The sequence below is a fragment of the Lissotriton helveticus genome, chromosome 12 (assembly GCF_964261635.1).
Source record: "Lissotriton helveticus chromosome 12, aLisHel1.1, whole genome shotgun sequence".
In the NCBI taxonomy this organism is placed as follows: domain Eukaryota; kingdom Metazoa; phylum Chordata; class Amphibia; order Caudata; family Salamandridae; genus Lissotriton; species Lissotriton helveticus.
In genome coordinates, this window is record NC_136073.1 from 292,247,935 (window position 1) to 292,274,764 (window position 26,830).

The following is a 26,830-nucleotide window of genomic DNA, read 5'->3' on the forward strand; positions in this document are numbered from 1 at the left end:
TCACTCAGTAATAAGCAACCAGAGTAACGCGCACGCGGGACGCGCGCGGGGCAAAGGCCGGGGCGAAGACCGGGCAAAGAGCGGGCCGTTTAAGGCCGTTCAAGGACGGCAAAGGACGGCCCTGGCCCTGAACCCCTGCCTTTTTGTCTTTTTGGCCTAAATTCCATAATTGCCTAAGGTAGGCGGAACTGAGTCCTGTATTTGCTTATTGTAATACCAGTGGCCGCCCCACAGTTATATTACATCCTCCCTGTGCTATAGATGTCGGCCATGCGTAACAGAACTAGGAGTTGTACCAAAAAAGCTACGGTGGTAGCACAGGTGACTGGGCCTATAGATCTTTTTATTTCACGGGTGAATGAGACTATTGACCAAAGCATTGTATTATTGGAAAAAAGAGTCTCCATGGATCTTGCGAATGCTAAGCGCTCATCCCTGGGTTCTCTTGCACATGCTAAGTCACCCGCTTTGCAGTTACCGAACAATTGTTCTTTACCTTTATCTATGCCTACTATTAGTGCGACGACTGTACCGAATGCTGTTGATTTATCGGTTGCCCTATCGGACTCAGACCCGTCTTTTGTCGATCTAGAGGCCACACCAGATCTAGAAGCCTGTCAGTCACCTGGCAAGGCGGTGCTGAGTCCGAGCAGGCTTAATGATGTGGTAATAGCTCCTGTACCTATAGATTCAGGAGGAAGGGTCCCCTATCTTCCAAAAGTCACTTCCAAGAGTAAACATAAACCAAAAGTTGGAGTTAGGAACCATAATCTGATTTTACCCACCCCGCAATTGGCATCAGGTATTCCCTGCTGGGTGCAAAACATGGTAACAGATTTAAAATTGGACCTTGAAGCCACAATAGCAGCACAAATTAAGCCTTTAATTTCCAAACTTGATAGGCTTACGTCTCTAATTCATTTGAAATGGCCACATAAAACGAATGGGCAAGGGCCCGATCAGCCACAAGGGATCACAAAAGCGGTCCCCAAATGCTCATCCTGTGTCCAGCCCCCTAAAGAGGTATTGAATAATGCTCAAGTAACTATAGCCCCCGATAACCCTGTCTTACCTCATTTGTCGCAAACAGGGAATAATTCTGTTCAATCTACAGTTTTACCCACTCTAAAGGCGGGGGGCCCTATTCTGACCCACCAACATTCTGTTGTTTGTAATAAAACTACTACTCCTCAAGTAACAGACGTTGTAGAAAAATCGAACACCCCCTCAGTATGCCCTCCCACAAATAAGACTGATGGTCCCAAGTTAAAACAGGCACGTTTTAAGTCTATTAATCTGCCACCAGAAGTTTCCCCTTTTGTGGTTGTGTTGACAGCAGTTCCCCCGCTGAAGGAGGGAGCAAAAGAAAGTTTTGTTGAGCTAAGAAATAAATGTGCTCAATGGCTACATCTACATAAACCTCTACCCAGCAATATGAATGGGGAAATTCTTACTGTGCGTAGAGGGGACTGGGTGGGTAGAAGCAAGAAAACGATCGTAGGGGATGTAATCACAGTTAACTTTAGGGATATAGGGGCAGCTAGTTATATCTGTAATGCACCTACTAGTGGTCCTGTGACCCAAATCAATCCACTCCCTCTGTCTTATTTTCTTCCGATGTCAACAAGACCGAATCCTCCTTGTTCTATTTTTCAAAGCAATGGAGGTCCTGTGTATCCCCCGCAACATGCTACTAAACTCTGGCAGCAGCCATTACAGCCCTCTTCTTTTTTCCCACATTATGCTAATTTTCAGCAGCAGCCACCGCATGCTTTACCTTTTCTTCCGCATCAAGTTAATCCCCAATGGCAACAACCTCCCCATTTTTTACCACCTTTATTTCAGCCTGCCCATCAGTGGCAGCAACCTTTTCAGCCTTTACAACCAGTTAAATCCCAGCGGCAACAAATTTGGCAGGATCTGCCCCTCTCTCAAGAGCCCCAGTACTCACAATTTGCCCATCCGAATAGGTATGCCGCGTTAGACGCGGTAGATTGACTCAGTTTTACTGATGTTTGGGACTCAAACATTACTATGCCCAATTTAGATATGGAGACTGTTCCTCCAGTTACCCCTTTATCTGTGCCCCCTGAAGTGCCAATGGTGTCATCGCTAATATCCCTTTTGTATACAGGGAACAGGGATAGCTTTGATGCATGCACTCCTACTGTTACTCCCAGATTAAGCCAGGATATCAATTCCCGGGAAGGTGGTCCTACCCCACTAGGTGTAATCCAGCCAGAGTCGACCATTACTGGCGATTCTGGTAAACCAGTAGGACTCTCCCTTGTTTCCTGGAACATTGCTGGCCTTGCCAGCAAATTAGGTACACCCTTTTGGACTAGATTTATGGGGGAGGGACTGGACCTGATTTTGTTGCAGGAAACATGGTGTCCGGACCCCATTTTTATCGAAGGGTACGCATCCTACTGCCTTAAAGCCACCAAATCTAGCTCGGGTAGGGCTAAGGGGGGCCTCTTGATGCTTTTATCCACTAAGCTGTGTGATTGTACAGTTAAAAGCAGTACAACAGTTGGGACCCATAGTCAAGTCTTAAGGGTGGAGTGCAGGAAAGGCATTGATTTAGTTGTAGTAAATTTCTACAACAATATTTTTGATGCTAGTAGAGGAGATATTTTACCGCCCCTGGAAAGGGAAATTACCAAGGCCTTGGGTAAATCCAAAAGAAAGGCCGAGGTTGTTTGGGCAGGGGATTTTAACTTGCAGCCTTGCCATTTGTCTAATGGGAATATTTGCGGCTTTGGAGCAGCGATGAGTAGCCAATGGGGGGGTTTGGGAGTGAGGGAGGATTCTCCTCATTTCCAACATTGCAGTTATGGTTCTATATTAAATAATATGCTAGCTACACTAGATATGACCCTGTTAAACTGCAACATAAACAACCAGGCAAAAATGTGCCCTACTTTTACAGGCAGAGATGCAGGATCATTTATAGATCATATTCTTTTGTCTAGCAGTGGAGACTTTACTGATCTGTATATAAATGAAGAAAGTCTCAGCGACCATAACAGCATTCGTGTTACCCTCTTAGGGCATGGTACTTCGACAGTTTCAGGCGAAAAATGCACAACTGACCTAGTACCTGTAAGACCGAAGGGCCTTAGGATTAAATGGACTGGATTTAATTCTAAGGTTAAACAGAAGGAGGTACTGACTAGTTGCAAGTATCAAATTGGTTTTTGTCTACATGATGACTGCGACCCGGGCTGTTTGGTAGCTCATTTTGTTTCCATGAACAGTATTATTGATGGTATTTTTACAAAGGCCCCGTCATCCAATAGTGGTCCGAAGCAGGGGTGGTTTGATAAGACCTGTATAGTCGCCCTCCGAGAACTGAAAAAAGCTTTAGGTACCAAACCACGTGATAAGACGGAGGTACAATATTTTAGGGCTAGATATAAAAGTGCTATTAATAATAGGAAAAAGGTATTACAGACTGAGGCGTGGGACGAGCTGAAGGAAGCAGCTGAGACCAAAAACTGCAAACTTTACTGGGAAACAATTAACAGCCCTTTTCTCAATAAAGAAGTTGTTCCAGAACTCACATCTCATGTGGCGTGCAATGATTGGGTTAGTCACTTTTCAAAAATTTTTAATCCAGAAGGGTTATCCCTTGAGTCATTGCCACCTGAATCTACCCCCTGGCTTCCCCTACCGTTGGGAATAACACTAGAAGAAAGCCATGAAGCAATTTCCAATAGCAAAGGAGGCAAGGCCCCTGGCCCTGATGGGGTCCCGCTGGATCTATATAAAGATGAACCAGCTTTGTGGGCCCCCATCCTGGCAAGGATATTTAATTGTGCGGTAGAAACTGATTTCCCGCCTACTTGGGGTCAATCGGTTATTATCCCTTTACACAAGAAAGGTAACAAATCAGAGGCTTCTAACTATCGGCCAATTTCATTATTGGATTCCTCTGTAAAGGTAATGAGTAGGATTATGCTCAAGAGGCTGGAAGACTGGGCAACTGATTTTAATATTTTAACCAGAGTCCAGTATGGCTTTCGGAAAGGCATGGGCACATTGGATCAATGTGTCAATCTGGATCTTTTAATCAACAAATTTACTGTGGCTAAAAATGGCAACCTCTTTTTATGTTTCGCTGATTTGAGCAGCGCTTTTGATTTGGTTAACCACGCTATTCTTTGGGAGGTTCTGCTCGATGCAGGGGCCCCGAAGGAAATTGTTCATTTCTTAGCCAGACTTTATGGAAAACTCTCCTGTAAAGTCCGCTATGGCACCCTTGGCGAATGTACCCCGTTTTTTAAAGTGTCCCGGGGCATACGCCAGGGATGTGTTTTGGCCCCGCTTTTATTTTCCCTTTTTATTAATGATGTCGACCGTTCCTTGGTTGACATTCCTGCAGACGCCCCCCTGATTGGTGGTAAACCAGTTCCGCTGTTACTTTATGCGGATGACGCTGTTCTTTTATCCCGAACACAGATTGGCCTTCAGCGCCTAATCGATAATTTTATGCAGTTTATTCAAGCTAGGCAGCTCCGTGTGAATAAAACCAAGACATATGTTATGTCATGCGGACGGGCAGCTAAACAGTCCAAACATACTTTCTTCCTCGATAAGGAAAAGTTGACTCATGTCAAGTCCTTTTGTTATCTAGGAATCACTTTCAATAATAGTGGGTCTTGGACCTCGGAATTTGATTCTATTAGTTTAAAAATGCTGCGGTCCACTAGCAGTATTTTTCGCTTTGCCTCTAAACTTGGCTCACGAAGCATTTTAGATATGATGAACATATACAATGTTTGCTGTGTCTCTTCTGCATTGTATGGGGCAGGTGTATGGGGCCACAGCGAGGGTATTTCCCTGCAGAAGGAGCAGAATAAGTTCCTAAGGAGGTTGTTGTGTGTTCCCCCTTCTGCCTCCATACAACTGATCCATGAAGAGGTTGGGGTCGAGTTTATATCTGACTTAGCAGCAGTCCGGCCACTCTTATTGTGGCGTTCTATTTGGGCTAAGCCAGAGACTCGATTTACTCAGGATATTATTCTTGATTGTATAGGCTTGGACCACTCTTTACGCATTCAGTGGCTAAGATACATCCACCATTGGTATCTTCTTCTTTTTAACATCGATGTGTTTCGTGAGCCGGAAGAAGTTGTCTCCATCTCAAAAAAGGAAATTAAGACAACATTTCTAAACTTCCGAAAGGCAGAGCGAGATAAAGTTTATGGCAATCTAATTACTGTAAAATTTTACAAAAATCTGAACTTGATTTCGGGGTTCCAACCCTATCTTACGTATGTGACCCGTCCCTCCCATCAGTATGTCTTAACGCGTGTCAGATTGGGTATTGTTCACCATCTGGTTGCATTCCCAAACACAAGAGCCAGTCCAGAGATATCCTGTCCGTGCGACAGTATTTCCCGCCAGAGTAGTTGCCATTTTTTACTCTTCTGCAAATTTTTTCATTCTTTTAGACTAAAATACCTTAAACCGATTTTTATTAAGTATAATATTCGTACTACAGAAACTGCACTGACACTTTTATCTTCATTAGAGAATGAGGAAATTTGCTTTTTTCTGGCTACTTTTATTCTGAAGTGTACAGCTGCCAGGAAAAGTATCGTACTATAACATTTTTATATACTTACCTGTCTGTACCTATGTTATACAGCTGCCAGGAATTGTATTATGCTGCTATTATTCTTTACATTCCTGTCTGTATATATATATGCATTTAAGTCTTCTATCATCAATCTTGTCATTAAGGTATTCTTTTATTTATTTTATTGGTTGATGTCCACAGTATAAAATGATTATTTAAATTGTTATACACAGTTGCCAGGAAAGGCCTATTGAGTAAATCTTACTGTTTTCCTGTCTGTTCACATATGTATGTCCTGCATTTCTGTAACAGTATGTTGATTTAAAATGGTAAGAGTATTTTTCAATTGTTGCATCCCAGCCTTTGCACATCTCCCTACTCCCTTTCCTATAAGTGTTAGTATGGTGATTTTAAATATTTTAATCATGTATCTTTCTGCTTGTATGATTTGATGTACAAATCGAATAAAAGCTTTTTGAAATTGAATTGAATTGGATGCTGCCACCACAGACACAAGTCTGACCTCCTGCTGCTGGGAGTCCTTCCAGCGAGGGAGGCTTGGACAAAGGGTTTCCTGCCTTGGGAGGTGCTCGCACCACCCCAGACAGGGTTTTGTGTATTGGATAGGACAGGGCTGAATAGAATCAGACATGCCTGGGGCACACAAGGTGTCCCTGTGCATAGGCCTGTTCAAACCGGTCCGGGGGATCTCCAGCCCCAGTCCTGGTGCGAAACTGGACAAAGGAAAGGGGGTGTAACCCCCCCTTCCTGGTCCCACCCAGAGGAGGGACCTAGCAGGTAATCCGGCCCCTAGAATTTGAATAAGAGTAGGAGCTGTGTCCCAAGACTTCAGATCATCCTGAACTCGACTTGAAACTAAGAAGAAGACTGGACTTCGACATTCTGCTGCACAGAAGACTGAAGAGAATCTCCCTTGTGGCCAAGGAGTGACCACCCTGTGAAAACAGGCACCAACCAGCAACTGGACGTCTGCTTTGCCGCCACCTCCTGCCGGAGCCCGAGCCCAGAGCCCGACGAGACCCAGACTCCCAGACATCTCAGAGCCCGATCCATAGTACCTGCAAAGAAGGGACCCGTGGAGGCACCGAGAGACGTGGGACTGGACATCTCGGGAGACCCTCGAAAAGCTGACTGCGCAGCACCTGAGGCACCCTCGATGCTGTGCTTTGGGGTTTGAGAAGCCCCAACACCGAGCAGCATTTGCACTGAAGATCAGCCCCCCAGCATTTCCACGATCTGCATGGGGCACTTTTGCACTTTGCCACTCGACTCGCCATCCCGGTCACTTGCCACGCAGCTAGTGGCCATCTTGGCGACGAAAACTACAACTTGCACCACTGGTCTGGTTGCTCCCGACTGGCCCTTTCTCCCCTGAGAAGGAGCACTCGCTCTGACCTTACTGGTCCGAGTGTTAAGCTTTTTCCACTTCCTGCGTGGCTTGCACTAGCCAAGGCCTGTTTGCTCCAATCAAGTTGCCGACACTGCCATCAGCTAGAGCCTTTGTGGGACAGCGCGTGATCGACTCCTGGACGTCCTTGACCTCTTCGTGTCCACGTGGCTGCGGAGACAAGCTGCACCTCTTCACCTGTTTGCACCCGACATTGCCTGGTTCCATCCTGGTTCCACGGTAGTCACTGGCTAGTGACTTTGAACATTGTCCCCTCTGCTATCAGGTCTTCACCTCTTCAGATCCACTCTGGGATCCACCGGAACTCTCCTCGACGACCCGCCTGCAGCATCTTCAGCTCCAAGCACCATCGACCTGCGTGACGAAACCGACACTACTTCGCACCTGTGCACCCGCTTCCTGTGGGTGAGATAACTCAGCAACGCCGGTGTTCCCACACTGGTATACACCTCTAGTGCCTGTGTCTAAAGTTGTATCCTTGTAGGTCTATCGGAAGGTTCCTTAAACACTAACTTTGTAACTTTTACGCACCATTGACTTAACATTGGTGCATTCGTGCACTTTAAGCACTGCACCCGAGTCCCGGGCCTTTCCCGACTTCATCACTGCTAGTCCCGAACAGCTCCAGCGATTCCCCAGGCCCTAGGCCTCTTTCCTTTCCCCATAGTGGTTCTTATACCACTATTTTAGTATATGGTTTAGGTGGCCCCTAGGGCTCATCCATATTGTGCAACTTTTGTATATTTAAACTGTGTTTTGTTTTAACGCATTTGCTTCTGGGCTCATGAAGAGTATAGGGGATATTTGTAGAAATAAATCTATATATATTTTCAATATATATCTGTGTGGTGTCTTTTCATTTCGTATTCAAGGGGATTGTGTATGGTAAAACAGCTTGCTTCACATGCCTTTACAGAGTTTAGCCTAAGACTGCTTAGTCCATGCTACCCCTAGGATAGCTTGTCTATAAGGTTGACTTACAACCATCATCATAAGAGTTGCTTGGCATGGTACAAGGTGATCACTAGAACTAGTGAGCATCATATACCAGGCCAACTTCTCACAATTATGTACAGCTCTAGCAGGCATTTTGCTATCATTTAATTTATTATAACAATATTTACAAATACGTTGATCAGAATCCAAATCAAAACAATTCTTTACCAACAAATAAGTTGCAAAATCCTTCCACTCATTATTATTTTCCTTTTCACTTTTAACATATAAATCAACTAACCTAGTCTGATTCTTATAATGAGTTCGTCGACAACACACACAAGAAAAATTTGGCCTTTCACTTGACATGACCTTAAACTTTGTATTTTCTTGGTCAAAATGTTCTGTACTTAAATTCTGTATATTTTCATCCACATTGCCTTCTATTACTGCATCAGTTTCTGCACTGTCCTCTTTTTCAACAAAATAACAAAACTCAATTTCTTCACAAATGTTCTTTACATCTAATACAGATCTATGCAAAAGAGCACTGTTTAACTGTTTTAGCTTAAGTGCTGGACTTTTTTGTATAATACAACCTTCTCAGTAATTTCCTCACTTCAGTATGCTGCACTGCTAACATCCTAAAATGATAAAAAACAATCTGACATACTTTTCTAGAAAGACAAGCCAGTGAATGCCCATGCAATCCTGTTTTTTCTCTCAATCTGCAAGGATCTAATTCTTGCAATATCTTAATCTTTTGTTTTAGACTTTTCTTAGTATATTTACGTAAGAAATTCTGAAACAAATCAATTGAATCCTGTCGCACACTACAAATACTACTACAATTCCAAGTGTACATCGGAGCCTTAGGACGTCTCCCTAAAACTTCATCAGCTAACACCTCTTCTGCATTTCTAGGAACAATTTTTTCTTTTTCAATTGGACAACCGTCCTTCACCTCATATGCTCGACCACTGATGTCAACTGCATGCAACAAATCATTAGTCTGAAAGTAGGTCTCTTCATTAAAAAATGGCTCACAACTTGAACTATGCTTCCATTCTCCAGAAAAAACATCACAAAAATGTGTCCTATTATTACTCTTTTCCACTTACTTTTTGCTTTCAAAACATTGATTGCGTTGTCTAGTGTACGAATTCTATTGATTACTAAAATATATAAAAAAAATTCACTGCAAAAGCCTGATCAACTATCATCTCTATAGTTTTCTTTTTTTTGTAAAAAATAGTTTTCCTTTTACAATTCTTTACACTTTTTAATAAATTGAAAACAACTCTGTTATAAAACATTCGCCTACGAATGTCAATGAACTGATTTTTGCATCTATTACTATAGACCAAATCATCTCCATGTACACTTCCAACATTTTTTTGGGGCTCTGCTTTTTCTTTGTAGTTACAAATGAATTTTTCTTCTTTTGCTCATTATCCACAATTTTTTTACTATGGGTTACTTTCCTTATAAAATCTTTAGTTGGCTTACCAGGAGCATTCTTCTTTTTCTCTGAACATTGTTTTTTGATAAATCTTCTAATTGTGTCTTCTTGGAGAATAAAGCCTGTTTATATTTTTTTACTTTTTGCCTCCTTCGTAGGCATATTCCTTTTTCTTTCTGTAAATAATTATAATCTGTTGTGAAGAAAAAATAACATGTTATAGACCACAACTAACATACTACATAGCAATTAGAATCACTAAATGTAATAAACACTGGTTTACTTCATAAGTAGTTTTAAAGCACAGCAACTATGTCTGACCAGAGTAGGAAATCAGGCACTGAGTGCTGTTTAGGAGTTTATAGCAGGGAATTAGTTTTTCAACATTATAGAGTAATTTGCTGAGAATGGTATTTCAGGGTTCAGTACACCCAGTATCTAATTTGCACAACATAATTACAATTTGGAAATTAAAAGGCCTAAGACACATACTGCATAGAACTTTGTGCAAGTACATCTAGTAATTCATGACTAACTTCATGATTTAGGTGATTTACAACACAAAAGGAAAGAAAGTACAAACAGAGATAAAATGATACAAGCAGAGGATGCAATACTACAGGCACAAAGACAGGAAAGATTTAATATGATGGCACTGTCTAATACACACCAGCAGCCATATCATAATAGGCCTATGCAGATGTACATAAGAGGCTGCAGGCAGAGGATGCATGCAGAGGGAGAGGGACGGTATAGACAGAAAATAACATAATGCAGTCAGAGACTAAACTGGAACAGGCAGAGGAGAGATTATACAAAGCTGCAGGCAGAGGGACAGATGGTGTAGTCCGAAAAAAAGATGGTGCAGAGAGAGGGTGAGACATTTCAAGCAGACACACAGATAGTGCAAGCAGTCACAGACATGGTACACACTGAGAATAAAATGATACAACAGAGAAGAAATGCTTGAAACAGTGAGACAAATGCTACGTGCAGAGGCAAATTGGAGCACACAGAGGGGGAGATAGTGAAGACAGAGATAAAATGGTACTAGCAGAGGGTGCGAAACTACAGGCAGAGAAACAAAAAGATTTAACATGATAGCAGTGTCTAATACACACCAGCAGTCATATTGTAATAGACCTCTGTAGATGTACATGAGAGGGTGCAGGCAGAGGATGCAGGCACGAGAGAGAGGGATGGCATAGACAGAAAACAAGATAGTACATGCATAGACTATACAGGTATAGGCAGAGGATAAATGGCACAGGGCTGCAGGCAGAGCGACAAATGGTGTAGTCAAAAACAAGATGGTGCAGAGAGAGGGTGAGTTATTTCAAGTAGACACACAGATAGTGCAAGCAGTCACAGCCATGGTACACACTAAGAATAAAATGGTACAACACAGAAGAAATGCTTGATACAGTGAGACAAATGCTACATGCAGAGGCAAATTAGAGCACACAGAGGAGGAGATAGTGCAGACAGAGATATAATAGTACAAACAGAGGGTGCCAAACTACAGACAGAGAAACAAAAAGATTTAACATGATAGCAAAGTCTAATACACACTAGAAGCCATATTGTAATATGCCTCAGTAGATGTACATGAGAGGGTGCAGGCAGAGGATGCTGGCAGAGAGAGAGGCATAGCGATAGACAGAAAATAAAATAATGCATGCATAGACTAAACTACTAAAGGCAGAGGATACATGGTACAGGGCTGCAGACACAGGGACATATGGTGTTCTCCCAAAAAAGATGGTGCAGAGAGAGAGTGAGATGCTTCAAGCAGACAAACACATAGTGCAAGCAGACACAGACAAGGTACACACAGAGGATAAAATGGTACAACAAAGAAAAAATGCTGGAAACAGTGAAACAAATGCTACATGCAGAGGCAAATTAGAACACACACAAGGGAAGATAGTGAAGACAAAGATAAAATGGTAAAAGCAGAGGGTGAAGAACTACACACACAGACACAAAAAAATTAACAAGGTCGTGCTTTCTAATACACACCAGCAGCCATATCATAATAGGCCTCTCCAGATGTACAAGAGAAGATACAGGCAGAGGGTGCAGACAAAAGACAAAGGATGGTATAGACAGAAAATAAAAAAATGCAGGCAGAGACTAAACTGATACAGACAGAGGATAGACAGAGAACAGGCAGAGAGTGAGATGGCGCAAGCAGAAGGTAAGATGGCACAGGCAGAGAGAGATGGTGCAAGCAGAGAGTGAGATGGCGCAGGCAAAGACAGACATGGCACAGGCAGAGGGAGAGATGGAGCAGGCAGAGAGAAACATGGCACAAGCAGAGGGTAAGATGGTGCAGGCAGAGAGAGACATGGCACAGGCAGAGGGTGAGATGGCACAGGCAAAGGGAGAGATGGCGGAGGCAGAGGGTGACATGTTGCCATATAAATGACCACTACATTACAATGCAGAAACCTGACTCATTTCCAAAATACATTTCCAATATGCACCATTCGCAGGCAGAGAGTGAGATGGCGCAAGCAGAGGGTAAGATGGCCAAGGCAGAGAGAGACATGGCACACGCAAAGGGTGAGATAGTACAGGTAAAGCGAAAGATGGCGGAGGCAGAGGGTGAGATGGCGCAGGCAGAGGGAGAGATGGCGCACGCAGAGGGAGAGATGACACAGGCAGAGGGAAAAATGGCGCAGGCAGAGGCAGATATTCTGCAGGCAGAGGGAAGATGGTGCAGACAGAGGGGGGAGATGGTGCAGGCAGAGGGGATATGGCGCCAACAGAGGGAGAGATGGTGCCGACAGAGGGTGAGATGGCGCAGGCAGACGGAGAGATGGTGCACGCAGAGGGAGAGATGGTGCAGGCAGAGGGAAAAATGGAGCAGGCAGAGGCAGAGATGCTTTTTAAATGTTGTTTTGTATGCTTTAATGATTTTTAATTAAAAAAAATCAAATAAAGCTAAGTGAATGAATGAATAAACTGAAACTGTCTGGAGGCTTTAGGCAGAGATGCTGCAGGCAGAGGGAAGATGGTGCAGACAGAGGGGAGAGAGGGTGCAGGCAGAGGGGACATGGCGCAAACAGAGGGAGAGATGGTGCCGACAGAGGGTGAGATGGCACAGGCAGGCGGAGAGATAGCGCAGCTAGAGAGTAAGATGGCACAAGCACAGAGTGGGATGGCGCAAGCAGAGGGTAAGATGGCGCAGGCAGAGAGAGACATGGCACTGGCAGAGGGTGAGATGGCACAGGCAAAGGGAGAGATGACGCAAGCAGAGGGTAAGATGGCGCAGGCAGAGAGAGACATGGCACAGGCAGAGGGTGAGATGGCACAGGCAAAGGGAGAGATGGCGGAGGCAGAGGGTGACATGTTGCCATATAAATGACCACTACATTACAATGCAGAAACCTGACTCATTTCCAAAATACATTTCCAATATGCACCATTCGCAGGCAGAGAGTGAGATGGTACAACAAAGAAAAAATTCTGGAAACAGTGAAACAAATGCTACATGCAGAGGCAAATTAGAACACACACAAGGGAAGATAGTGAAGACAAAGATAAAATGGTAAAAGCAGAGGGTGAAGAACTACACACACAGACACAAAAAAATTAACAAGGTCGTGCTTTCTAATACACACCAGCAGCCATATCATAATAGGCCTCTCCAGATGTACAAGAGAAGATACAGGCAGAGGGTGCAGACAAAAGACAAAGGATGGTATAGACAGAAAATAAAAAAATGCAGGCAGAGACTAAACTGATACAGACAGAGGATAGACAGAGAACAGGCAGAGAGTGAGATGGCGCAAGCAGAAGGTAAGATGGCACAGGCAGAGAGAGATGGTGCAAGCAGAGAGTGAGATGGCGCAGGCAAAGACAGACATGGCACAGGCAGAGGGAGAGATGGCGCAGGCAGAGAGAAACATGGCACAAGCAGAGGGTAAGATGGTGCAGGCAGAGAGAGACATGGCACAGGCAGAGGGTGAGATGGCACAGGCAAAGGGAGAGATGGCGGAGGCAGAGGGTGACATGTTGCCATATAAATGACCACTACATTACAATGCAGAAACCTGACTCATTTCCAAAATACATTTCCAATATGCACCATTCGCAGGCAGAGAGTGAGATGGCGCAAGCAGAGGGTAAGATGGCCAAGGCAGAGAGAGACATGGCACACGCAAAGGGTGAGATAGTACAGGTAAAGCGAAAGATGGCGGAGGCAGAGGGTGAGATGGCGCAGGCAGAGGGAGAGATGGCGCACGCAGAGGGAGAGATGACACAGGCAGAGGGAAAAATGGCGCAGGCAGAGGCAGATATTCTGCAGGCAGAGGGAAGATGGTGCAGACAGAGGGGGGAGATGGTGCAGGCAGAGGGGATATGGCGCCAACAGAGGGAGAGATGGTGCCGACAGAGGGTGAGATGGCGCAGGCAGACGGAGAGATGGTGCACGCAGAGGGAGAGATGGTGCAGGCAGAGGGAAAAATGGAGCAGGCAGAGGCAGAGATGCTTTTTAAATGTTGTTTTGTATGCTTTAATGATTTTTAATTAAAAAAAATCAAATAAAGCTAAGTGAATGAATGAATAAACTGAAACTGTCTGGAGGCTTTAGGCAGAGATGCTGCAGGCAGAGGGAAGATGGTGCAGACAGAGGGGAGAGAGGGTGCAGGCAGAGGGGACATGGCGCAAACAGAGGGAGAGATGGTGCCGACAGAGGGTGAGATGGCACAGGCAGGCGGAGAGATAGCGCAGCTAGAGAGTAAGATGGCACAAGCACAGAGTGGGATGGCGCAAGCAGAGGGTAAGATGGCGCAGGCAGAGAGAGACATGGCACTGGCAGAGGGTGAGATGGCACAGGCAAAGGGAGAGATGACGCAAGCAGAGGGTAAGATGGCGCAGGCAGAGAGAGACATGGCACAGGCAGAGGGTGAGATGGCACAGGCAAAGGGAGAGATGGCGGAGGCAGAGGGTGACATGTTGCCATATAAATGACCACTACATTACAATGCAGAAACCTGACTCATTTCCAAAATACATTTCCAATATGCACCATTCGCAGGCAGAGAGTGAGATGGTACAACAAAGAAAAAATGCTGGAAACAGTGAAACAAATGCTACATGCAGAGGCAAATTAGAACACACACAAGGGAAGATAGTGAAGACAAAGATAAAATGGTAAAAGCAGAGGGTGAAGAACTACACACACAGACACAAAAAAATTAACAAGGTCGTGCTTTCTAATACACACCAGCAGCCATATCATAATAGGCCTCTCCAGATGTACAAGAGAAGATACAGGCAGAGGGTGCAGACAAAAGACAAAGGATGGTATAGACAGAAAATAAAAAAATGCAGGCAGAGACTAAACTGATACAGACAGAGGATAGACAGAGAACAGGCAGAGAGTGAGATGGCGCAAGCAGAAGGTAAGATGGCACAGGCAGAGAGAGATGGTGCAAGCAGAGAGTGAGATGGCGCAGGCAAAGACAGACATGGCACAGGCAGAGGGAGAGATGGCGCAGGCAGAGAGAAACATGGCACAAGCAGAGGGTAAGATGGTGCAGGCAGAGAGAGACATGGCACAGGCAGAGGGTGAGATGGCACAGGCAAAGGGAGAGATGGCGGAGGCAGAGGGTGACATGTTGCCATATAAATGACCACTACATTACAATGCAGAAACCTGACTCATTTCCAAAATACATTTCCAATATGCACCATTCGCAGGCAGAGAGTGAGATGGCGCAAGCAGAGGGTAAGATGGCCAAGGCAGAGAGAGACATGGCACACGCAAAGGGTGAGATAGTACAGGTAAAGCGAAAGATGGCGGAGGCAGAGGGTGAGATGGCGCAGGCAGAGGGAGAGATGGCGCACGCAGAGGGAGAGATGACACAGGCAGAGGGAAAAATGGCGCAGGCAGAGGCAGATATTCTGCAGGCAGAGGGAAGATGGTGCAGACAGAGGGGGGAGATGGTGCAGGCAGAGGGGATATGGCGCCAACAGAGGGAGAGATGGTGCCGACAGAGGGTGAGATGGCGCAGGCAGACGGAGAGATGGTGCACGCAGAGGGAGAGATGGTGCAGGCAGAGGGAAAAATGGAGCAGGCAGAGGCAGAGATGCTTTTTAAATGTTGTTTTGTATGCTTTAATGATTTTTAATTAAAAAAAATCAAATAAAGCTAAGTGAATGAATGAATAAACTGAAACTGTCTGGAGGCTTTAGGCAGAGATGCTGCAGGCAGAGGGAAGATGGTGCAGACAGAGGGGAGAGAGGGTGCAGGCAGAGGGGACATGGCGCAAACAGAGGGAGAGATGGTGCCGACAGAGGGTGAGATGGCACAGGCAGGCGGAGAGATAGCGCAGCTAGAGAGTAAGATGGCACAAGCACAGAGTGGGATGGCGCAAGCAGAGGGTAAGATGGCGCAGGCAGAGAGAGACATGGCACTGGCAGAGGGTGAGATGGCACAGGCAAAGGGAGAGATGACGCAAGCAGAGGGTAAGATGGCGCAGGCAGAGAGAGACATGGCACAGGCAGAGGGTGAGATGGCACAGGCAAAGGGAGAGATGGCGGAGGCAGAGGGTGACATGTTGCCATATAAATGACCACTACATTACAATGCAGAAACCTGACTCATTTCCAAAATACATTTCCAATATGCACCATTCGCAGGCAGAGAGTGAGATGGCGCAAGCAGAGGGTAAGATGGCCAAGGCAGAGAGAGACATGGCACACGCAAAGGGTGAGATAGTACAGGTAAAGCGAAAGATGGCGGAGGCAGAGGGTGAGATGGCGCAGGCAGAGGGAGAGATGGCGCACGCAGAGGGAGAGATGACACAGGCAGAGGGAAAAATGGCGCAGGCAGAGGCAGATATTCTGCAGGCAGAGGGAAGATGGTGCAGACAGAGGGGGGAGATGGTGCAGGCAGAGGGGATATGGCGCCAACAGAGGGAGAGATGGTGCCGACAGAGGGTGAGATGGCGCAGGCAGACGGAGAGATGGTGCACGCAGAGGGAGAGATGGTGCAGGCAGAGGGAAAAATGGAGCAGGCAGAGGCAGAGATGCTTTTTAAATGTTGTTTTGTATGCTTTAATGATTTTTAATTAAAAAAAATCAAATAAAGCTAAGTGAATGAATGAATAAACTGAAACTGTCTGGAGGCTTTAGGCAGAGATGCTGCAGGCAGAGGGAAGATGGTGCAGACAGAGGGGAGAGAGGGTGCAGGCAGAGGGGATATGGCGCAAACAGAGGGAGAGATGGTGCCGACAGAGGGTGAGATGGCACAGGCAGGCGGAGAGATAGCGCAGCTAGAGAGTAAGATGGCACAAGCACAGAGTGGGATGGCGCAAGCAGAGGGTAAGATGGCACAGGCAGAGAGAGACATGGCACTGGCAGAGGGTGAGATGGCACAGGCAAAGGGAGAGATGACGCAAGCAGAGGGTAAGATGGCGCAGGCAGAGAGAGACATGGCACAGGCAGAGGGTGAGATGGCACAGGCAAAGGGAGAGATGGCGGAGGCAGAGGGAGACATGGCACCATATAAATGACCACTACATTACAATGCAGAAACCTGACTCATTTCCAAAATACATATCCAATACGCACCATTCGTTTTTTGCCAGCATTACATACAAACATGAGACACAATACACAGTGAAAAGGGGAGTCTTGGTAGTTATCAGAATTTCAACATCATGTGGTATGCTGATGACACTCTGCTCATCCTTTATCTTATAAAGGAGTTGTATACCATTAAAAATATATGATAATAATTGAGATGGCGGAGGCTGAGGAACAGATGGCGCAGGCAAAGGGTGAGATAGCGCAGGCAGAGGGAGAGATGGCGAAGACAGAGGGAGAGATGGTGCAGGCAAAGGGAAGATGGCGCAGGCAGAGGAAGAGATGGCGCATGCAGAGGGAGAGATGGCACAGACAGAGGGAGAGATGGCACAGGCACAGGATGAGATGGCACAGCTAGAGGGTAACATAGCACAGGCAGAGGGTGAAATCTTGCAGGCAGAGGGGACAGATGATGCAGGCGGAGGGGAGATGATGCAGGCAGAGGGTGAGATGGCGCAGGCTGAGGAAGAAATGGCGCAGGCAGAGGGTGAGATGGCGCAGGCAGAGAGAGAGAAGGCGCAGGCAGAGGGAGAGATAGCACAGGCATAGGGACAGATGGAGTGAAATGACGCAGGCAGAGAGTGAGATGGCGCAAGCAGAGGGTAAGATGGCCAAGGCAGAGAGAGACATGGCACACGCAAAGGGTGAGATAGTACAGGTAAAGCGAAAGATGGCGGAGGCAGAGGGTGAGATGGCGCAGGCAGAGGGAGAGATGGCGCACGCAGAGGGAGAGATGGCACAGGCAGAGGGAAAAATGGTGCAGGCAGAGGCAGATATTCTGCAGGCAGAGGGAAGATGGTGCAGACAGAGGGGGGAGATGGTGCAGGCAGAGGGGATATGGCGCCAATAGAGGGAGAGATGGTGCCGACAGAGGGTGAGATGGCGCAGGCAGACGGAGAGATGGTGCAGCCAGAGAGTGAGATGGTACAAGCACAGAGTCAGATGGCACCAGCAGAGGGTAAGATTGCGCAGGCAGAGAGAGACATGGCACTGACAGAGGGTGAGATGGCACAGGCAAAGGGAGAGATGGCGGAAGCAGAGGGTGAGATGGCACAGGCAGGGGGAGAGATGGCACAGGCAGAGGGTGAGATGGCGCAGGCCGAGGGAGAGATGATGCAGGCGGAGGGAGAGATGGTGCAGGCAGAGGGAGAGATGACGCAGGCAGAGAGTGAAATGGCGCAGCCAGAGAGTGAGATGGTGCAAGCAGAGAATTAGATGGCGCAGGCAAAGACAGACATGGCACAGGCAGAGGGAGAGATGGCGCAGGCAGAGAGAAATATGATGCAAGCAGAGGGTGAGATGGCACAGGCAAAGGGAGAGATGGCAGAGGGTGACATAGTGCCATGTAAATGACCACTACATTACAATGCAGCAACCTGACTCATTTCCAAAATACATTTCCAATACGCACCATTTGTTTTTTGCCAGCATTACATACAAACATGAGACACAATACACAGTGAAAAGGGGAGTCTTGGTAGTTTAAACAAACAGTAAAGCTATCAGAATTTCAACATCATGTGGTATGCTGATGACACTCTGCTCATCCTTTATCTTAGAAAGGAGCTGTATACCATTAAAAATACATGATAATAATTGAGATGGCGCAGGCTGAGGAACAGATGGCGCAGGCAGAGAGTGAGATGGCGCAGGCAGAGGGAGAGATGGCGAAGACGGAGGGAGAGATGGTGCAGGCAAAGGGAAGAAGGCGCAGGCAGAGGAAGAGATGGTGCAGGCAGAGGGAGAGATGGCACAGACAGAGGGAGAGTTGGCACAGGCACAGGATCAGATGGCACAGGTAGAGGGTAACATAGCACAGGCAGAGGGTGAAATGGTGCAGGCAGAGGGGACAGATGATGCAGACGGAGGGGCGATGGTGCAGGCAAAAGGTGAGATGGCGCAGGCAGAGGGTGAGATGGCGCAGGCAGAGGGTGAGATGCTGCGGGCGGTGGGAGAGAAGGCGTAGGCAGAGGGAGAGATAGCACAGGCATAGGGACAGATGGCGTAGCCAGAGAGTGAGATGGCGCAGGCAGAGAGTGAGATGGCGCAAGCAGAGGGTAAGATGGCCAAGGCAGAGAGAGACATGGCACAGGCAAAGGGTGAGATACTACAGGCAAAGGGAAAGATGGCAGAGGCAGACGGTGAGATGGCGCAGGCAGAGGAAGAGATGGCACAGGCAGAGGGAGGGATGGCGCAGGCACAGGGAGAAATGACGCAGGCAGAGGGAAAAATGGCACAGGCAGAGATGCTGCAGGCAGAGGGGAGATGGTGCAGACAGAGTGGAGATATGGTGCAGGCAGAGGGGATATGACACAAGCAGAGAAAGAGATGGTGCCGACAGAGGGTGAGATGGTGCAGGCAGACGGAGAGATGGCGCAAGCAGAAGGTACGATGGCGCAGGCAGATATAGATATGGCACTGTCAGAGGGTGATGTGGCACAGGCAAAGGGAGAGATGGCAGAGGCAGAGGGTGAGATAGCGCAGGCAGGGGGAGAGATGGCGCAGGCAGAGGGTAAGATGGTGCAGGCAGAGAGTAGGATGGGGCAAGCAGAGGGTGAGATGCCGCAGGCAGAGAGAGACATGGCGCAGGCAGAGGGAGAGATGGCACAGGCAGAGAAAAACATGGCGCAAGCAGAGGGAAAGATGGCGCAGGCAGAGAGAGACATGGCACAGGCAGAGGGTGAGATGGCACAGGCAAAGGGAGAGATGGCGGAGGCAGAGGGTGAGATGGCGCCATATAAATGACCACTACATTACAATGCAGAAACCTGACTCATTTCCAAAAGACATTTCCAATTTGCAGCACTACTTTTGCCAGCATTACATCCAAACATAAGACACAATATTTTCATGAAAGAAAACAGTATAACCAGAGGGAGATAGACTGTGCAAAGAGACAGGAGAGATTATAGTAAAAGGTGCAAATATAATTCTTTAATTTATACAGACACTCAGTGTGATCCTGGTCAAAAATAATAAAACCAAACTTTTTACCAAAACTCATTTACCGGGGGGGAGGAGACAAGCTGGCGACCGAGATGACTATCCTGAGCCATAACGGCATATTTAAGTAGGCGAAGGACACCTTTCACTGACCGTTTGCTCCTGAGGCTTTTCCGTGCGGCAGGCCCGTGGAAATGTCCCCGACTGTTTTGCGGCCTTCACGGAGCTGAGCCCGGGGTGTCGAGTGTGGAAGGTGGCCGACCGGGACTGCGACAACAGCGGCCTCTGGTGGGGGCGCGGAGCCGGCCGGAGGGCGCCGGAGATCTGATGGGCCAATGACGACAGTGCCGACCCAGTCCATCTTGTGGAGGGCCTTGTGGGATGTGCGGTGAAGCAGGGTCGAAGGGACTGCATGATACTTGGCCCCCCTTCCAGTGTTGTATCCGGGCAGGACCACTGGCTTTTCCCGTAATCGGCGGGCGGCTCCCAGGGAGCGGCGGAGATTTTGTTTAGCCTTTTGGTGACCCTTCGCAGGGACGCCTGCCTTGACTTTCGAGATCCTCGTGTTGACTCCTGTTGCGCCCTGGTGTGGGGCCCAGTCCCGAGGCGAAGTGGAGAAAGACGAGGCCGGATCAGCTAAGATGGCGGACGGCGCCCTCCTCCGCAGACCACATCCAGGCAGAGAAGAGAGGGTCTGGAGGTACGAGAAAGAACCCACGTTCAGAGATATATTGGCTGCGTTAACAACCCTGCACACGACCCTGATCCGGGACGCTCGGGATCTGGGAAGGAGGATGGCCGCCATTGTTGTCCCACCGTTCCGCACGGGCATAGTTCGATCTCATGGAGGCGCCGATGGGCCCGACTCTGCATCAGTGATGAGTGCTCCAGCTACGCCTAAGATCGTGGAGCCGCTGCGAGTCCCGGTTCATGAGATTCCTTTGGACAGATCTGTTGTACATGTGAGTGCCTCGTCGGGGCACTTCCCTGCTCGGCGGCAGGGGAAACAACGTTGGTCTATGGTTTGGGCTGCCCTGGTGGTGTTTCTGCGCTTGCCGGATGGTGTGCCTCTCTTTCCCTGGCTGGTGAGACTGTGTTCGGACTGGAGGATGCTTCAGGAGTCGATACTGACATTGACGGATCTCCGCCATTCATACCCGGCTGGGTTCAGGTGGCTGAAGTCCCATGGAATAACAGCGCCACCCGATCCGCTCAGATTGTTTGGACCCTCCACTCTGTTCTGTATGCTGGCTGATCAGTGGACGTATGTTGGCACTACCGATAGGAAGGGCCTGGGTTGAGACCGTCTAGTTCATAGTGACACTTATTGTTGGCTGACTGTGATTTGGGGGACACTCGGCGGGTATGTTCTTGCTTGTGCTATCGATGATGAAGGTCTTCCGTGTCTGTTCTGATCTTGCTGTTGGGACGTTTATTGTGCGCGGTGGTGGGGGGGGGGCCGGGTGGCCAGATCGATGGCCCTTCCACACGTTTTTCCTCCTTTTCTTCTTTTTCCCTTTTTCTATATTTCGGGTCTCTCATTTAGGGCGACAGGCACGCTGCTGGGGGGGGGGGTAGGCCGTGGCCTTCTGCAGGGGTGCTGGGTGGGGGGTAGGGGGATGGGGTCTGCTAATTTGTCTTTTCTTTGTTTCTATGGCCCTTTGTCTTTCTTTCTTTTTGGTGTCGTCGTTTTTCGTGTCTCCTACAGTATGTCTCGTCTTGAGGGGTGGGGTACAGCTGCTCCGTAACGTGTTTGTTTTTACATCTATCCTGACTCGGGTGCCTTACCCCCAATGTTTCAGATGTACTAGTACTATTTTCGGACTTCCTGTTTCATGCTTGCTACTGTAGGACAATGTATGACCGTATGGCATTGATTCTGAGTTTTTCTTTATTGTAAAATGAACCTTCTCACATCCTGATTCTCGTACAGTGCGTTTGAATACAAGTTCTCTCCTGGACACTATTTCGACCCTCATTTTCGGGCTGCTGTGTTTTTCTACATCGATTTGCTGTACTTATGATTTTACTAGCGGCCGGCCGAGGTGGTTGTAGGCCCATATTTGTATTTACTTGAAGTGACAATAAAGGTTCTCAAAAAAAAATAATAATAAATAAATCATTTAACACACTAAAAAAATTTAAGAGACGGAACACATCCTATCTATTTCAGCGCTACAATACAGTGCTGAAACCTGAGTCATTTTAAAAATACATTTCCAAATTATAGCATTACTTTTTTGCCAGCATTACATCCAAACAAAAGACAAAATATATTCATAAATAAAACAGTATAACTAGGGAGAGATAGACTGAGAAGAGACAGGGGAGATTATAGTAAAAGGTGCAAATATAATTTTTTAATTTACACAGACACTCTGAGTGATCCTGGACAAAATTTTTAAAACCAAACTTTTTACCAAAACTCATTTACCACACTAAAACAATTAAGAGACAGAACACATCCTATCTATTTCACCGCTATCAATCAATCAATCAATCAGTGACACTTATAGAGCGCGCTACATACCCTTAGGGTCTCAAGGCGCTGGGGGGGGGGGGGGGGTGCCGCTACTGCTCGAACAGCCAGGTCTTCAGCTTCTTCCTGAAGGAGAGGTGGTCTTGGGTCAGGCGCAGGTCGGGAGGGAGGGAGTTCCAGGTCTTGGCGGCCAGGTAGGAGAAGGACCTTCCTCCTGTAGTCGCTCTTCGGATGCGGGGGACGGCGGCGAGGGCGTGGTTGGCTGATCGGAGGTGGCGTTTGGGAGCGTAGAAGTTGACTCGGCTGTTGAGGTAGCTCGGGCCTTGGTCGTGTAGGGCTTTGTGTGCGTGGGTGAGGAGGCGGAAGGTGATTCTTTTGTTGACGGGGAGCCAGTGAAGGTCTCTCAGATGTCCGGAGATGTGGCTGGTTCGTGGGATGTCGAGGATGAGTCTGGCTGAGGCGTTCTGGATCCGCTGGAGTCTTTTCTGGAGCTTGGCGGTGGTGCCGGCGTAGAGGGCGTTGCCGTAGTCCAGTCGGCTGGTGACGAGGGCCTGGGTGACGGTCTTCCTGGTCTCGGTGGGGATCCACCAGAAGATCTTCCGTAGCATGCGTAGGATGTTGAAGCACGCCGAGGAGACGTTGTTGACTTGCCTGGTCATGGAGAGGGAGGAGTCCAGGATGAAGCCCAGGTTGCGTGCATGGTCTGTCGGTTTGGGTGCGGTGCCCAGGGCGGGGGGCCACCAGGAGTCGTCCCAGGCGGAGGGCGAGGAGCCCAGGATGAGGACCTCCGTCTTGTCCGAGTTCAGTTTCAGGCGGCTGGTCGTCATCCACTCGGCTACCTCTTTCATCCCTTCGTGCAGGTTGGCTCTGGCGGCGGCGGGGTCGTTGGTCAGGGAGAGGATCAGCTGGGTGTCGTCGGCGTAGGAGATTATGCTAAGGTTGTGCTTGCGTACGATGGCCGCGAGGGGGCTCATGTAGACGTTGAAGAGGGTGGGGCTCAGAGATGATCCTTGGGGGACGCCGCAGATGACTTCGGAGGCCTCTGATTTGTACGGTGGTAGGCGGACTCTCTGTGTTCTTCCGTCGAGGAAGGAGATGATCCATTCCAGCGCCTTGTCCTGGATTCCGATGTTGCTGAGGCGCCGTACTAGGGTGCGGTGGCAGACCGTGTCGAATGCCACGGAGAGGTCTAGGAGGATGAGGGCCGCTGTTTCTCCATTGTCCATCAGGGCTCGGATGTCATCGGTGGCGGCGATGAGGGCGGTCTCGGTGCTGTGGTTGGCTCGGAAGCCGGACTGTGAGGGGTCGAGGGATCCGTTCGTCTCGAGGAAGGCGGCCATCTGCTTGTTGACGGTCTTCTCGATGACTTTGGCTGGAAACGGGAGAAGCGAGATGGGGCGGTAATTCTTGAGGTCGGTGGGGTCCGCTGTTGGTTTCTTGAGTAGAGCGCTGAGTTCGGCGTGTTTCCAGCTCTCAGGGAAGATGGTGGTGTCGAAGGATGTGTTGATGATGTCTCGCAGGTGGGGTGCGATGACAGCGTCGGCCTTGTTGAAGACGTGGTGAGGGCAGGGGTCGGTCGGTGATCCGGAGTGGATGGAGTTCATCGTGCAGATGGTGTCTTCGGTGCTGATCGGGGTCCAGGCGTGGAGGGTGGTGGTGGGGGGTGGTTGTTCGGTCATGGTGTGCGTTGGTTGGTTGTTGAAGCTGCTGTGTATGTCCGTGATCTTGTTGTGGAAGTATGCAGCGAGGGAGTTGCAGAGGTCTTGCGAAGGGGTGATGTCGTTGTTTCCTGCGCTGGGGTTGGAAAGCTCTTTCACGATGTTGAAGAGTTCCTTGCAGTTGTGTGCGTTGTTGTCCAACCGGTCCTTGTATGCTGTTTTCTTGGCGGTGCGGATCAGCTGGTGGTGTTTCCGGGTGGCAAGTTTGTAGGAGGTCCTGTTGTCCGGTGTCGGTTCCCTTTTCCAGACTTTCTCGAGGGCTCGGCAGTTCTTCTTGGAGCTCTTGAGTTCGTCGGTGAACCATGGTGCCTTCTTGCTGCCGGGTCTGCTAGGCGGGGCCCTCAGTGGGGCGAGTTCGTCCGCGCAGTTGCTGATCCACTTCGTGAGGTTGTCGGCGGCCTGGCTGGGGTTCGCTGTGCTGGCAGGAGGGTGCTGGCTCAGGGAGGTGGCGAGCTGGTCTGCTGTGATCTTGTTCCAGCTTCTGCGGGCGGCCTGTTGCTGGTGTTGGTGGGTCGTCGTTCTCTTGAAGGTGAAGTGGACGCAGCTGTGGTCCGTCCATTGAAGCTCTGTGGTGTGGCTGAAGTCGATGTCTGTGCTGGATGAGAAGACGGCGTCGAGTGTGTGTCCGGCGAGGTGGGTGGGGGTGGACACCAGTTGCTTGAGTCCAAGATTGGCGAGGTTGTCGAGCAGGGTGCTGGTGTTGCGGTCGTTGTTGTTCTCCAGATGGAAGTTGAGGTCTCCCAAGAGGATGTAGTCAGCGGAGGGGAGGGCATGCGGGCTGACGAAGTCGGCGATGTCCTCGCTGAATTGCGTGCGTGGTCCAGGGGGTCGGTAGATCAGGGTGCCTCTGAGGGTGGTGTTCGGGTTGGTGTGGATCTGGAAGTGCAGGTGTTCGGCGCTGGTCAGGGTGTTGTCGGTGCTGGTCGTGAGACGGATGGTGCTCCTGTGGATGATGGCGATGCCTCCTCCCATTTGGTTGGCGTTTCGGTCCCTCCGGACGATCTTGTAGCCCTCCGGGATGGCGATGGCGATGTCGGGAGCTGAAGAGGCGTTCATCCAGGTCTCCGTGAGGAAGGCAACGTCAGGGGCTGTGGTGTCGAGCAGGTTCCAGAGCTCGATGGCGTGTCTGTGGACGGAGCGGGTGTTGAGCAGGATGCACTTGAGGTGGGTGCTGCTGGTGTTCTGCTTGGCTGGTGCTGGTGCGAGGCAGGTCCGGATGCAGGAGAACTTGCAGGCGTGGCAGCTGAAGGCTCCGTGGGTGTGCTTCGGAGTGGCTCGGTAGCATCCTGGGGTTCGGCCGGAGTTGAGTGCGAGGAGTTCCGTGGCGTTGTAGGTTCGTCGGGTCGGCTTCCGTCGGTGGGGGACAGGGGTCCTGGCACTGGGCGCGGTCCAGGCGCGGACGGGCGCAGACGGGCTTACCTTTGGCGCGCCTTCGGCGCACAATCGGCGCGCCCGCTGCGCGTCACCGCTGCGCGTTCGCACGGTCTCCATTTAAGGCGAAGTGCGCGGGTGGGCGGAGCAGCTGGGAGGCGGGAGCGGGGAGGGTTACAGAAGAGAAAAAAGGGGCGGGGACAAGCGGCGGTGGCGGGAAGGGAGGGCGGAGGGCGGCGAGTTAGGCGGACAACGAGGAAGGAGAGCCAAAACACGCGGGCAAAATGAAATTAAGCGAATTTACACTAAAACAGGCACAAATCAATGACAAAACACGGGAAAAAAGAGAAGTTTAGACGGAGATAGCAATACAGGCACTAATGATCGACAAAAACACGGGAAAAAGAGAAGTTAGACGGAGATAGCAATACAGGCACAAATGATCGACAAAAACACGGGAAAAAGAGAAGTTGGGCGAAGTTAAGCAATACAGGCACAAGTGATTGACAAAACAAGGGAAAGCAATCCCTGCAGCGGGGGCAGCCGGCAACCGGCAGACGAGGCAGCAGCGGGGCAGAGGGTAGGCAGGGGGCACACGCAGCAGCTGGTGGCCGTGCGGCGCGGGGGTGTCCCACAAGTGGGTCACACTCACCTGCGTCGCACGGTCTCCATTTAAGGCCAAGTGCGCGGGTGGGCGGAGCAGCTGGGAGGCGGGAGCGGGGAGGGTTACAGAAGAGAAAAAAGGGGCGGGGACAAGCGGCGGTGGCGGGAAGGGAGGGCGGAGGGCGGCGAGTTAGGCGGACAACGAGGAAGGAGAGCCAAAACACGCGGGCAAAATGAAATTAAGCGAATTTACACTAAAACAGGCACAAATCAATGACAAAACACGGGAAAAAAGAGAAGTTTAGACGGAGATAGCAATTCAGGCACAAATGATCGACAAAAACACGGGAAAAAGAGAAGTTAGACGGAGATAGCAATACAGGCACAAATGATCGACAAAAACACGGGAAAAAGAGAAGTTGGGCGAAGTTAAGCAATACAGGCACAAGTGATTGACAAAACAAGGGAAAGCAATCCCTGCAGCGGGGGCAGCCGGCAACCGGCAGACGAGGCAGCAGCGGGGCAGAGGGTAGGCAGGGGGCACACGCAGCAGCTGGTGGCCGTGCGGCGCGGGGGTGTCCCACAAGTGGGTCACCGCTACTGTACAGTGCAGAAACCTGTGTCATTTTCAAAATACATTTCCAATTTGCAGCATTACTTTCTGCCAGCAGGATTTATAGAGAAACTGAAGAAGGAAAAA